Source organism: Miscanthus floridulus, chromosome 4 (genome assembly GCF_019320115.1).
Source record: "Miscanthus floridulus cultivar M001 chromosome 4, ASM1932011v1, whole genome shotgun sequence".
In the NCBI taxonomy this organism is placed as follows: domain Eukaryota; kingdom Viridiplantae; phylum Streptophyta; class Magnoliopsida; order Poales; family Poaceae; genus Miscanthus; species Miscanthus floridulus.
This window is the reverse complement of record NC_089583.1, coordinates 113,152,370-113,166,041: the sequence shown is the minus strand read 5'-3', so window position 1 is coordinate 113,166,041 and position 13,672 is coordinate 113,152,370. Positions and strand designations below refer to the sequence as shown.

General features: G+C 46.0%; 1 pseudogene; it reads right to left on the bottom strand.

Annotated features, from left to right (window-relative positions):
• Positions 1-5,951: 5,951 nt before the first annotated feature.
• LOC136552683 (small ribosomal subunit protein mL104 (rPPR9)-like) lies at positions 5,952-9,538 on the bottom strand (annotated as a pseudogene).
• Between the last annotated feature and the right edge of the window lie 4,134 nt (positions 9,539-13,672).

Below are 13,672 nucleotides of genomic sequence, written 5' to 3'. Positions count from 1 at the left end.
ATTTGCTTGAGGGATGGAGGAGCAACAATGGAGGAGAGGGATGAGCTTTGGTTCTGTCTGTTTTCGAGCAGAGTGACTTAGTGGAGAAGATAACCGTTGTGGGCCAGGCCTGAGGGGTATAAATACCTCTCGAGTCTAACGGTCAGTTAAGGGCGGCACTGCCGCTCTTAACAGGGTGGCACTGCCGCCCTAGCCAAAACAGGTAACATGATCTGAAATTTGGTTGGCTATTTTGACTAGGTGAGATAATGTGGATCTGTGAATTTGAGCATCTGGTTCAACAGTTGACCAACTATCCTAAAATCCCTCTTAATAGTACGACTTTCCTTAAACTCAAATTCAAAACATAAACGAATTTAAACCTCTTTTGAGCTGGGTCCAGCCACCTTTCGTAATTAGGACACTTGTAACCTGTACATCATCCTCATTCTTTGATTCACTGCTTGCCATCTCGATAAACCTCATTAGTTCTCTAATTTGGTGGTCATCAATGCCAAAACCCATAATAGGGCTTGATTGCACTCACACTCTCCCTACTCATTGCCTCCATACTGTGCCTCGCCACCACTTTCCCCATGCCCCTTTCGTCCTTCCCCTCCGTCGCCGCCTCCTAGGATTCTAACCCCTAGCCGTCCATTGGTTCATAGGTTTTGTCGACCTATGTTCTCTCGGCACCCCTTTTGTTCTTATTCATTGTTTGTTTTGTGTGGTGGTCTACTTTTGGTTTGATCTGAATGTGGTTTTGCCATCTCAAATTTGTAACTCATGTTCAGGTTGTAGGTTCAATTGTAGTTTAGGTTTCATTTTATTTTCTAGGGTTTGTCTATGGTGGGGGGAAGGGTACTGCGGGGGATCCGAGCTCCCATGTTCGTCTCACCTCCCTGGAGCGACATGCATAGACTCATGGTGGACCCTTTTCTTTAAGTGTACCATTTCCTAATTTGGTTGTGGTAGTATGAGCAGTGCCTATGTAATCTTGAATTGCCTGGCACTTGCCATTTGCTACTGTAATGGATCAATTGATGGGGAGTGCACCTTGCTTTAGTTGATCCTTTGATATTAGTGATGATTATATACCCTTCAAAGCCAAACAAAATACTCATGTTTCTTTGAAAAAGGTGAAAAGAACAGAAGCAGTGCATCTTGCTTAAGTTGATCATTTGATATTATTATGATTATTACTGATGATTATACACCATTCAATGCTTAAGGGCCTGTTCGGTGCACCCCTCTTAAAGTTTAGTCATGATACTTTAGTCAGTTTTACTGCAAAATTGATATGGCTGAGTGGGCATCCCTATGCGGCGCAATACTTGCTAATTGCTAGCAATGGTGCATGTCATCATTACATACTCTGATTACTTTCTGCAGTGATGAAAACCTTCATATTTGTCTATTCAAATTATGATTTGTCAACCTTAAAATCTTATGAGCTGCTTTTTGCTATTTCGTACTACTTCACCTTGTCACCACCACTTCACATCATTTCAACGATGAGAGCAACTACTACTTATTTTTTGTTGCTGCTTTTGTGTCTATGGTCTCAGATGCAAATTTGATATGACAATTAGTTATGTCGAAACAAGAAATGGGTTGCCAATTTTTAGGCCTGCTTTTGTATCTATGATTCCCCATTGTGCACATATATTTTCATTGACAAGGTGTTTTTTGTTTGTTTCTTTCAGTGCACCGCTCGCAAGTGCTTCTCAACGCTGCCCACACTAGCAACGTCCTCCACTTCATCAGTGCTCTTCACCTAAAGCTAGGCACTACAACCTTCGTTCAAAACGCGCCAAGCGTTCTGCTAAGGCACGTTCGCATTTCTTTTGCCCTAACTCTCTTGTTTGTCACGCTAAGAGCTATTTTTTTGTGTCTATACTGCGTTTATCATACCCTACATTTTAAACATGGCAACAGATGTCCATGGATCGTGCTAACTGGGATCACGCCACCGTGAGGACCTTTCTGGAACTAGTGATAGAACAAAAAAACTATTGTATTGGAACCAACGAGGCCTCACAACCGCTGGGCTGGGCAAATGTGTATCCAGCATTTGTAAAGGCAATGGGGTTGTCGTATGACAAGAAACAGCTGTAGAACAAGTTCAACGAAATGAAGTGGTCATATTTTCTTTGGCGTGACCTGCAAACCCACACTGGCTTAGGTCGAGACCCGACTACACGAGGCGTCACAGTTGACCCCTCGTTCTTTGAAGGTGGCAACGGGGTACTAACTTCCACCTAATTCCTTTCTAACCCCCCCCCTAACCAGTGTTAGGGATGTTCCCATTCTATTTATTCTAACCCTTGGATCCATGGCACACGTGTAGGAAAATAGCCAATCTGCTGCGGAACGTACCAAAATGCCTAAATGCCTTGACCTACTGATAACTCTGTGGGGACACACTCCCCGCGATAGGGGTTCGTTGCTATCTTCTGGTGGCCATCATCACGAGACGACACCCAGTAATGCCAGCCGTGGTAGTCCACATGAGATATCACCGGACCCCGTAGGTGTCCAGAGTGTTGGTCAGTCCTCCAAGAGATCCACTAGGGATTTCTCTATCAACAGTCCGTGCAGTAAGAAGAGTGCTTCCATTGATGAGTGCCTTAACGACCTGATCGACATCATTAAAGACCATAAGCTCCTAGAAGGCCCGTACGAGCAAGCAAGAAGAGGAGATGGACAAAGTGGTGAAGATTATGAAAGAAGATGGTTTGGAAGAGTGATGCTGTTTATGCTCATGCTTTAATTATTTGCACGAACACACTGCACCGTAGGAACTTCCTCAGCATGGAAACAAAACAAGGCCGCATCAACTTTGTGCAGATGTGATGGGAGGATAGGAGGACCAGATCCAAGTAGATGTTATCCGAACAAGCCCTCCTACTGCGGCAGTCTATGTTGTTTCACTTCCTACTACGTTGATGTTGAGTTGTATTGTGTCGCTGAGAACATTTGTTGAAGTTCCATCGTTGTAATGTGGCCTGTGGCCTGAACATTGTGTGCTGTTTTTTTTCCAAGTACCCAAATAAATTAGTTTCTGTGTTGTAAATTGCTTTGTCCAACAGACATTTCGGTTTTTCATGTTCAGGACGAGGTAGCTGTTGCAGCCATCATGGAGTCCCTAAGGTACGAATCCTTCTCTACATTTGTTTACACATATGCAGCATATGTTCCTCGCTTCCTAACTTGCACTTAATTGGTCGTGTAGGTTCATCTACAATTACAAATCATCGCTGTCCTCAGTGTATGGTGCTGCAGGCAGCAATGTTCCCATGCTGCTAATTAAGAGCATTGTACTGGGACTTGATCTCAGGGTTCACTAATCAGGTAACTTATGTAGACAATTCAAGTATTTCTGTTTCATTGAGCTGGACTGAGTGATTAAAAACAAAGTTACTGATTACTGAAGAACCTACAAGTGTTCAACATATGAAGTGATAATATATCAGAGTGGACATATAATATAGCTGGAAAGTAAAAATTGTGATGTAACCTGAGCTTTCTAGTTTCAAGTTGCAGTAATATTCACTGCTTCATAATTTAGGACTAAATCTTGGTTTTGCAGATGAGCAGCACTGAGGATTCCGCTAACAGCGACAGCTCAAGCGACGGACCACCCATTTTGAACTTGGCGGCTGCTGCTGTCCTGCTTGCAAAGTACAAAGCAGCAGTAGCCAATGAGGCTCCTGTGGTGAACCCGGACCTCCCCTTCCAGAAGATGACCGGAGCGACAGTGGATGGAAGTCAATCTGCGAAACGAATGGAATTGCTTGGACAATTTGCGTATGTCTCCTGATAACTTGCTGCATTTGCATAACATTTTACTTGGGTTTGGCCTAAAGGGTACACGACAGACAGGATCCCTAGAATGTTTAGGTATTTATGTGTGGACTTGTGCGCACAACCAGGCAACTAGAAGGAGCAGGGATAGATTCAAACGGTCTTTGGATACAGTTAGTAGAAAGATGAGTCATGTCGCCGAGGTTATGTGTAGGTGGGCACACTATGTTCTTGTTCTAGCTGATTGCAGTTATGCTAGAGTGAAATGGCAACTTGGCACATATGCACCATTCTTTCGATGGATGCATCGAGGCTTTGGATGGCACACACGTCAAAGTTAAGGTGAATAAGGAGGCCAAAATTGACCATATAAATAGAAAGGAGATGTAACTATGAATGTTTGTGCCATTGTGGACATGGATGGGCGCTTCACATATGTCGGTGTGGGGATGGCGGGTTCGGTGCATGACATGTTGGTTCTCAAAGAATGTTGAGAGGAACCAAACTTCCCGCATCCACCAACTGGTGAGTGACGACTGCCAAGCAATTATGTGACCTACATTGTTTTAGTTGCTTGTGCAGAACATAAAACCTAATTGTGCAATTGGTCCATATGTTGCAGGCCGCTACTATCTGGTGGACGCTAGTTACGCACTGGAGTCTGGATACATGGGTCCTTTAAAAAATACAAGGTACCATCTGTATGATTTTAGGGGTATACCTGTAGAGACTATGTCTCGACAGGAGAAATTTAACTTGACTCATTCTAGGCTACGCAATGTTATCGAACGGACATTTGGGGTTCTTAAAGGCCGGTGACAGATTCTTGATGGGGTACCGTACTGCCATAGGACCAAGCAAAAGATGATTATAATGTCTTGCTTTGCACTCCACAATTATTTATTCATTAGGGAGCATGGATTTGGATCCCCAACCTACCCACCGTCTCCCTGGGTTCAGCTCAATGCTAGTAACAGTATGACAGCAATGAGGGAGTTCATATCTTTGGGGCTGTGGGGACAATGATGTGCAGAGGTGACGTACCTTCGGACGGGAAGTAGGTGATTTCAAGTTAGATGGGCTTTGGTTTGCATTAGTTATGTCTGATACTTGGTGGTGCATGCAGGCGCTGGTTTATGTTCAGTTGCAGGTTGCATGTGGTCTTGTCGAGCCGAAGAGTTGTCCGTGCATTTTGCTTTGTGGTTTCGTGAAGGCTACATGTTTGTAAATGTTGCTTGTATGCGTAATTGTATAACCTTGGCATAGTCCAATATGTAGGTAGTGCTATGTTGTATGAAGTTGTTGGCTGGAATGTTGAATTGGACAGTAATTTGTACAAGTGCCCAATAATGCCATTTCAATGATGTATGGACGGGAAACTATTTGTAGAGTTAGGACTTTACTCTAATTGTATGTGAGTGGTGTTGTAATGAATTGTTTTATTGAGCTGTTGGCATGAGACATGAATAAGGAACTGATGTAAGGGTTGGCCATGGCTGGTTTTTGGTGCCTGGTGTTTGATTTGAATTTGAATGATGTAAGGGCTGCCCATGGAAGAGCGGGCCTAGTGCAAGCGGTAGAGTCTTACCGCCTGTGACCGGAAGGTCCCGGGTTCGAGTCGCGGTCTCCTCACATTGCACAGGCGAGGGTAAGGCTTGCCACTGACACCCTTCTCCAAACCCCACACAGAACGGGAGCTCTCTGCACTGGGTACGCCCTTTTTTTAAGGGCTGCCCATGCATGATGGCTGGTGTTGCAATTGGCGCCATTTTTTTCGAATTGAATGGTTGCCTGACTGATCCGGCTGGTTTGGCTGAATTTATTAACCGTAGCAGAATCAGCCGGTGGCACATTCAGCCGGCCTATTTGTATCAGCCGATCAGAGCCGTACACGATAGCAGCTTGATCCGAGATTTGGTTTATGAAATGAGCTCACAAAAAGAGGAGCCAGTGCACGCAAACCAGGTACGGTGTATAAATAATAAAGTCGCATATATTAAAAAAGAGGGTCATACGTAACCTACCTGATCGAAATCTGGGAAAGGAACGGGTCTCTCTGCATGAGTGCAGAATGCACCGTGATGTGACGCGCAGGAATCAAGCAGGTGTGGAGAAACATACCCATCGATTGTCACTTTGTCAGCGAGTGAAAATTGATGTTCATGTATTATAGTCTCACAAATGTCTCATGTACTCGAGAACATTGAAAAATACATTTTCGCTCATAAAAGTGTGGGAAACCAGGAAACAACAAACTTCAGCAAGAGGTGGTCCCGTTAGTTTTGGACGAGTTGTGCCAGAATTCCAAGGCTTTCTATGAGAAACTAGGGTGTACAGACGATCACCAGAAGTGTAAATTAAATGAAGTGAGATGGTACATTATTTGTGCTGTAATGGAATGCAAGGTGTTGCACCAAACATCACCGGAGTCACCAGGCCATCAACCCAAAAGTGAAACCATACGGCGAAGCCCTCGCATTGGAAAAATGATGTTGCATAGCCACTCACAAGGACAGCCACAAATCCACAATTCAGGGACAACCATTTTCTGATCTTGATTTATAACTGGATCTGGTGGTGTGTCCGGTCCCATGATCGTCCGCTCCAACCAAACTGATACATGGTTGGTTACAAATCATTAGTACCACAGTTGCAGAAAGGTGTGCAGGCAGTTTACAAAAGAAAACATTTTGGGCAAAAAGCATAAACTTTTAAATCCTTAATTTCTCGGTGCGAGGCATCATGTTGTGGGCACAAAATTAGGTCAAACTGGAATCTAACAGATGAGATGATTGGGAAAATCACTGATAATGATAGTGGCATCTAGTACATTATCCATTTATCTTCTAACTTCAGCCAAAACAGTCACACATATGTGTTGAGCGCTTGCAACTTGACAAACATGATAATTATGTTCAACACTAAAAGGATGCTCAAACTTAAGAGCAAGGAAGATGTTGCATGGCCAGAGCATATTCCATATGTTCAACACTGGATGGTAAGAAGCCAAATTTGTAAGTCAAGCTCATGATATGATACAATACAGAAAGTTGGAGGAGCCTACATGTAGACTTGTAGTGGTGGGGCTAAGTACATTATAATCTGCTATGCCGTATATGCGCTGGTGCCATAGGGGAGCTTAAAAATGGATACAAGCCAACACTCCTATAATATGGAGAATGCACTGGTCATGCGTATATGTAGCAAAACAAAACGCTAGCATGATAGTAAGAAACTTTGTATCAGTGCAACCTTAGCAACACATAACAGAAAGTTATTTGGAACTCGTATTTCACAGGCCAGTGTGAGAACCTGAGCAAAGCAGCTTTACTTTCATAGTGAAAGGTCCCATAAAGTAAAAAAAATGATTTTCTAAAAATAAATGTAGCTGCAGTGTTCCCATGAAGTTATTCTGCAGCAGACTGGACTGCACTAAATGAAGATGAATAAGAAATTCCAATTTCTACTAGCTTTGTGGAGGCAGAGAGTCAGGTAACATTGGACAAGGAACATGAAACCAAGTTAAGCTTTTGATATTGAAGTATAGGCAAGCATATATGATATATATACGCATTCTATATCATCATCCAGTCCTAACAAAGGAGTAATCCAGGAATTTTGGTGATTGTATGTAATGCATCTTGGTTTTCATTAAATTTCTAGTATTCATTTTACTAAGATCTGCATTTGACAACAAATCTTATCTTTTCTCGAAAACGCAGGAGAGCTGCATATCATTGCATTAAGAAGAAGAGAACTTAAAGTAGAACACACCCACACATACAAAGATGCACAGATTACCACAAATCGTTTTGAATGTGCCAATATTTAATATCTATTATCTATGAAACTGCTACAGAGGATTAAACAAACAACAAAATAGCCAGTTTGACAAAAATAACATGACAAAGCAATGTTTGGGGCACCTAAAATTTCCTAAGAAACTACACTCATTTAATGCTATAACGATGATCTACTGGTTAGTGGTTACTGGATCAGAAAAAAATTGACGAGCTGAGCAACAAAATTCAAGTGAAACTACCCACTTTAGACTAATACATGCTAACTTCCCTCATCCCAAAAAAAAACTTTCTTCCTAGATTTTCTTGACTTTACAGCATATTCAGCATCATACTGGTATGTTTTTCCTTATAGCTTGTCTTATACACATTGATATTGAAACTAGGCTTTTCATAAGCATCTAACTATAATGGTGTAAAAGAATATAGTCTAAACAGAGTTTTGTCTTATACACATTGATGTTGAAACTAGGCTTTTGATAAGCATCTAACTATAATGGTGTAAAAGAATATAGTCTAAACAGAGTTTTGAATCTACATACTAGAACCTTTGGGGGAAAAGGATTTTACTGTACTTCTATATTCAAGTGCGATGAAGTAAGATATAGTGACAGTAGCGCAGGACAAAATGATTGACAAAAAATGACGAACTGGTCCTCAGAAGAGATCACCATCGATATGGCAAATGCTAAAGCAAAGATAGTATTATGAACAAGTAATGAAATCAGAATGACTATGAGAATACCCAAAATTATGCTTAAGCCCAGAGCATTCGACGCTTGGGCTTCTTGACAAAGCTCATTGTGTGCTTGTATAACCTCTTGCTCTTCAATCTCATCTTCTCTGGCAAAGTCAGCCTCTTCTTCACCTTACTCCCCTTCTTTACCTTGACATACCTTTTGTCAATATTATACTCTCCTTGTGCCACATGTACACCACGTGCAACTGCCTCCCTGAACAGTGCATTGGAATGATCCCCTAAATTGTGCCTAGCCAGCTTCTCAATGAACAAGCTATATGATTTTACTCCAGGAGCATGCCCGGAATACCTTGACGGCTTGACAGCATGCTCAACCCACTCAATCCCGCATAAAATCTTGATGAATCCATAATATGCCTTCCTATCAAGTTTATCTCCAAATCCTGCAGACTGCATCGATGTCATCATGTCATCGCCCTCTGCAGTCTGGGCAGCTTGGTACAAGCTGCTGATGAGCACCAAGTACATCTGTACGTGTCAGCATCCTCTGAGCAGCCCCACTCACCCATATGCCGGAACAGATTCATGCCATCCTCTGTCTTGTGGATCTTGAGAAAATTTGTGATCAGAACCCGAAATGTCCCTGCATCACGTCTCACTGGGAATAATGCCATTGGCTTCCATGTCAACTAAAAACTTCTCCGCTTCCATAGGCATCCTCTCAGTGGGTCCTTGTGACAGAGCCGGCAGACACAATCAAGAACAGCATTGTATGAATCCAATCCTGGCTGGAACCCACCTCTACCGCTCTACGTGTCTCACCAACCAACCTTAGCGCATGGTCGAGCTTACCAGCATATTGGCATAGCCAGATACCAGCAAAGTGCAGATATTGTCATCCGGGAAGATCTCGTTTGCAACCTTCTTGGCCGCACGCTCTGCGTGCGAGGGGAAGCCCCCGGCAGAAAGCGAGGAGACCAGCAAAGTGAGAGCCTCATGATTACGGACCTGCTCCGGCAATTTGTCGAACACCTTGACAGCGTCCGTTGGGTGCCCGGCTCTGACGAGCTGCTGGAGATAGGCGTCGAGCGTGACGGGCCCGAGAGCGGTGGGAAACTCCTGAATGAGCGCGTGCACGGCGGTTAAGTCGCGACGGCGCGAGGTGGCGAACGACGGGCGCGAGCGCGCCGTCGGAGTGGTGGAGCGAGCGGCGGCCGACGAGGAAGCGGAAGAGGTCGGCAGCGGCGCGGGAAGTGGCACGCGAAAGCAGCAGAAAGTGCAATTTGGTGAGAGCCCAATTTAACCAGGGCCGCGTTTAGTTGCTGGTCGAAGTTGGCGCCGCCGGAAAAGTAGGTCACTGATGTAGCATTTCATTTGTATTTGATAATAATTCAAAATGTTCATCTCGTAAAGTAAAACCAAATTGTGTAATTAGTTTTTAATTTTGTCAACATTTAGTACTCTATGTATGTACCGCAAGTTTAATGTGATAGAGAATCTTCTTTTTACATAGTGCCAAAGTTTAGATTCTGGTGAAACTAAACATTGTGCAGGAGAGAAACCAGAGAGGTTCGCCGGGGCATAAGCCCAGACTAAAAAAAAGGAGATGCTCCTCTTTATCTGGTTCTACCGAACCACTGTAAAAAATTTAATATTAATGATACATAATTAGCATCATTAATGAATCACTAAATATATTTTTATAATAAAATTATTATAGATATAAATATTATTAATATTTTCTATAAATCTGGTCAAAATTAAGAAAAATTGTCTAGCATGAATCTCATAACGTCATTCTTTTTTGACGGAGTCATATGCAAATATAATAAATATATTCATTTTGTGATGCTTTGTAGTTCCCTTAGATATTGTTTCTATAATGGTAAATATGAGGGAGAAAAGGCTAAGAAGAGGGGGGTGTTTAGGACTCTTCCACTCCATGTTTATAGATCCGCTCTACGTTTTTTAGCCAAACGGTTTAAGCTCCATGCACTCTGTTCGAGGAAAAAGGATGAAGTTGTGAGAGCACCTAAAGAGATGCTCCACAAACTCCAGTTTTTTTATAGAGCTGCTCCACGGTGGAGTTTATGGAGCAGTCCCAAACACTCCCTAACAGTGCACAAGATACTCCTACAATTTTAAAATTCTATAATGGCTAAAATATTTTACTAAATACATTTTCTTGTTGCTAATACTTAGAACCACTTGAGCAGGCCTCTACTTAGTCTCATAGCTAATTTTGGATGCACAGGTCAAAACACAGAGGTCCAACATGGTCTCTACTAAAACTCAAATTTATATGGTTATCCAAATCTTCCCACTGGCCCTCGTTCCTAGGGCTCTAGGCCATGACCCGAAACGACGGTTTCAATCCGTTTCTATGCCCGTCTTCTCCAGCTCGCCCTACGACTCCCTGTGGCACAACTCCACTGGTGAGTCCCCCGCGCGTGAATCCCCGGTAGCGTGACTCCACCGGTGGCACCCCCGATGGCCCTACGACTCCCCACGGCACAACTCCACTGGTGAGTCCCCCGCGCACGAATCCCCGTGTCGGTGTTTTCGAACCACCGACGAGTAAATTTGTATTTGCGTGTCTGGCTTGGATGGTGTGCTCGGAGGATACAAGGGTTTATACTGGTTCGGACAAACGTCTCTACGTCCAGTTTGCTGCTGCTCGTGTTACCGGCACTTGGTTTGCAGTAGGGGTTACAAACGGGCGAGAAAGGGAAAGGATCCCAAGTCTCTGGTGAAAGGAGTGGACGGGTGCTGAGAGCTCGAGCGCTGCTCAGCCGTGTGTTCATGTCGTGCTCTTCTGTTTTCTATCTCGTGGTCTGGGTCTTGTGCAGATCTGGCCCTCCTTTTCTCATGGGGTGCCCTGCTTTCCCTTTTATAGGCCAAGGGAAAGCGCGGGTTACAGCGAAGGAAAAGGAGAAGAACCAGAGAGAGGAAGGCTTCCAGGATCACCGGGTCCTTATTCTCCTTTCATGTAGGTCCCACCGCCCTGTAGATGTCAATAGGGACGGCTCCACGTCGTGGCCCTGTTCGTCACTGGCGCCATGCGTAGGCGTCATTTGTCGGTCATGGCGTCCCATTCCATCCCGGCGGGCGTTGTGGTGAACTGACGCGCCTGTCAGCGTTCGTACGAGGGTTAGGAACAACAGCACCGGCACGCCCGATGCTATTCTTGATGTGAATCCTCAGGTATGGCCCGTCGTGGCCACGGGTTATATCGATACGTGCCGGTCTCTTCCTTGGTGTCAGAGTTTTGACCCAGGCCCAAACGATTAGACCTAGAGTGGTTGGCGGCGGTATGGGTCTTTGTCGGACGAGACGGAGCCCGCACCCGAGGGGTCGGGTGAGACAGAGCACAAAACCAAGGGTCGAACGAGGCAAAGCCTGCGGCCTCGGGGTCGGGCGAGATGGAGCACAAACCCAAGGGTTGGGCGAGGTGGAGCCCACCCCAAAGGTTGGGCGAGGAGGAGCCTGTGCACCTGGGGTCAGTTGGAGCTATAGTCACGCTCTTGACTGCTCGGATGAATCAATGTTGATGACCATTAGCTCCTCTTTGGGTACCCTAGTATTGGTCCCCGACAGTAGCCCCCGAGCCTACGGAGGAGTAGAATACTCCTTCGGAGGCTTTTCCAAACGGGAGAACTCTGAGGGCCTTGGCCTTCTTTTGTCGCCATGGCGTGTCCTAGGGATAACGGTCCCCTTTCGTCGTGATTGGACCCCTCAGAGGTATAGCCATAAGATTTGGTGGGTCGGAAAAGGTCTTTCCTGATTTCGACCCCTACTGGGGTCTGTCGTTCTACGACCGCGTGTTCGGTCTCCTTGCGAGTCCATCTTTCCTTGAGCCCCCACGCGTAGCGGGGGTCCGATCGAGGGCCGACTCGTCTTTGTGATCGTCACCCCGTCCGTGGTTTTTGCAACCGGAGGGGTTGAGCTAACGTCACTTGCCTCGATGGCTCGAGTGTCGCGTTCGGTGAGCTCACTAACGGGCATGTTCGAGTGGAATCCGGGTCCATCGTTCGTAACGGGGTCGGCATAGCCCTCATGTGGCATTCCACTGCTCCTTAACCCACCTCCCAGCAGATGCCTGAGTCATTTCGGAGACCGACTCAGGTGGCCCGCTGGCCTCCCCTCGATGGAGATTCTGTGGGCTTGGCTCGAGGTTAGGATCGAACGAGAAGGTCGAGATGACCCTGTCCGCTTCTTAGCGGGTCGGGCAAAGGGCGCTGGGGCTCATCTGCATTTTCTCCCCTAGCTCTGTTCGACGCGAGGTGGCCTCGAGCTCTTCGTGGGTCGGCCTTCGAACCTCGGTCGGTCGGATTCCTGAGTCGGGGCCGGGTGGCTCGAACCCCCGAGCCCCGTTGGACTCGGTAGGGGTCGATCGAGTTTTATGCGTCACCCCGTCCATGGTTTCCGCAACCGGAGGTGTTGAGCTAACGACACTTGCCTCGATGGCTCAAGTGTCGTGCTCGGCGAGCTCGCTAACGAGCATGTCCGAGTGAATTTAGGGTCCATCGTTTGTGACAGGGTCGGCATAGCCCTCATGTGGCATTCCACTGCTCCTTAACCCACCTCCCAGTAGATACCCGAGTCGTTCCAGAGACCGACTCAAGTGGCCCGTTGGCCTCCCCTCGATGGAGATTCTGTGAGCATGGCTCGAGGTTAGGATCGAACAAGAAGGTTGAGATGACCCTGTCCGCTTCTGAGCAGGTCGGCGAAGGCTGCTGGGGCTCATCTGTGTTTTCTCCCCTAGCTTTGTTTGACGCGAGGCGGCCTCGAGCCCTCCGTGGGCCGGCCTTCGAACCTCGGTCGGTCACCGCTCATATCGAATGAGACAACTACCGCTTCGTGACGCGACGCGAAGCGTTGTGATGCAACAATTGCATATGCGATGCTTGGATGCATGAGAATGGATGAATGAATACTCATGCACTGGGAAAGTAAAGTGGGGGTTGGTAAAGTTACCTCTATGGCTCGAGTGACTGATTCGGAGAGCTCTTACCGGATATGTTCGAGTGGAATCTGGGTCCATCGTTCGTGACGGAGTCTGCCTAACCCGCATGGGGCATCCTGCTGCTCCTTACCCATCTCTTGACAGTGGCCCGAGCCATCTGATCGACTTGGGTGACCTGCTGGCCTCTCCTCGATGGAGATTTCGTCGGTGGGCCCCTCCAAACCCTTCCTGGGAAGGCGGAGGCTAAAGCTCGGGGTGCGGGCAACAAACTCTGATCACGTAGGTGAGCAAAAACGCCGTAGCCGCTGGGGCGTAGGTTTCTTGCGGTCCTGATCAGCTTTACTCAGCATTTGTTTCCACAAACCTTGCCTCTAGGTTTTTAACGTGAGAAATGGTCGGGCACAGAGAATGTCTACCGAA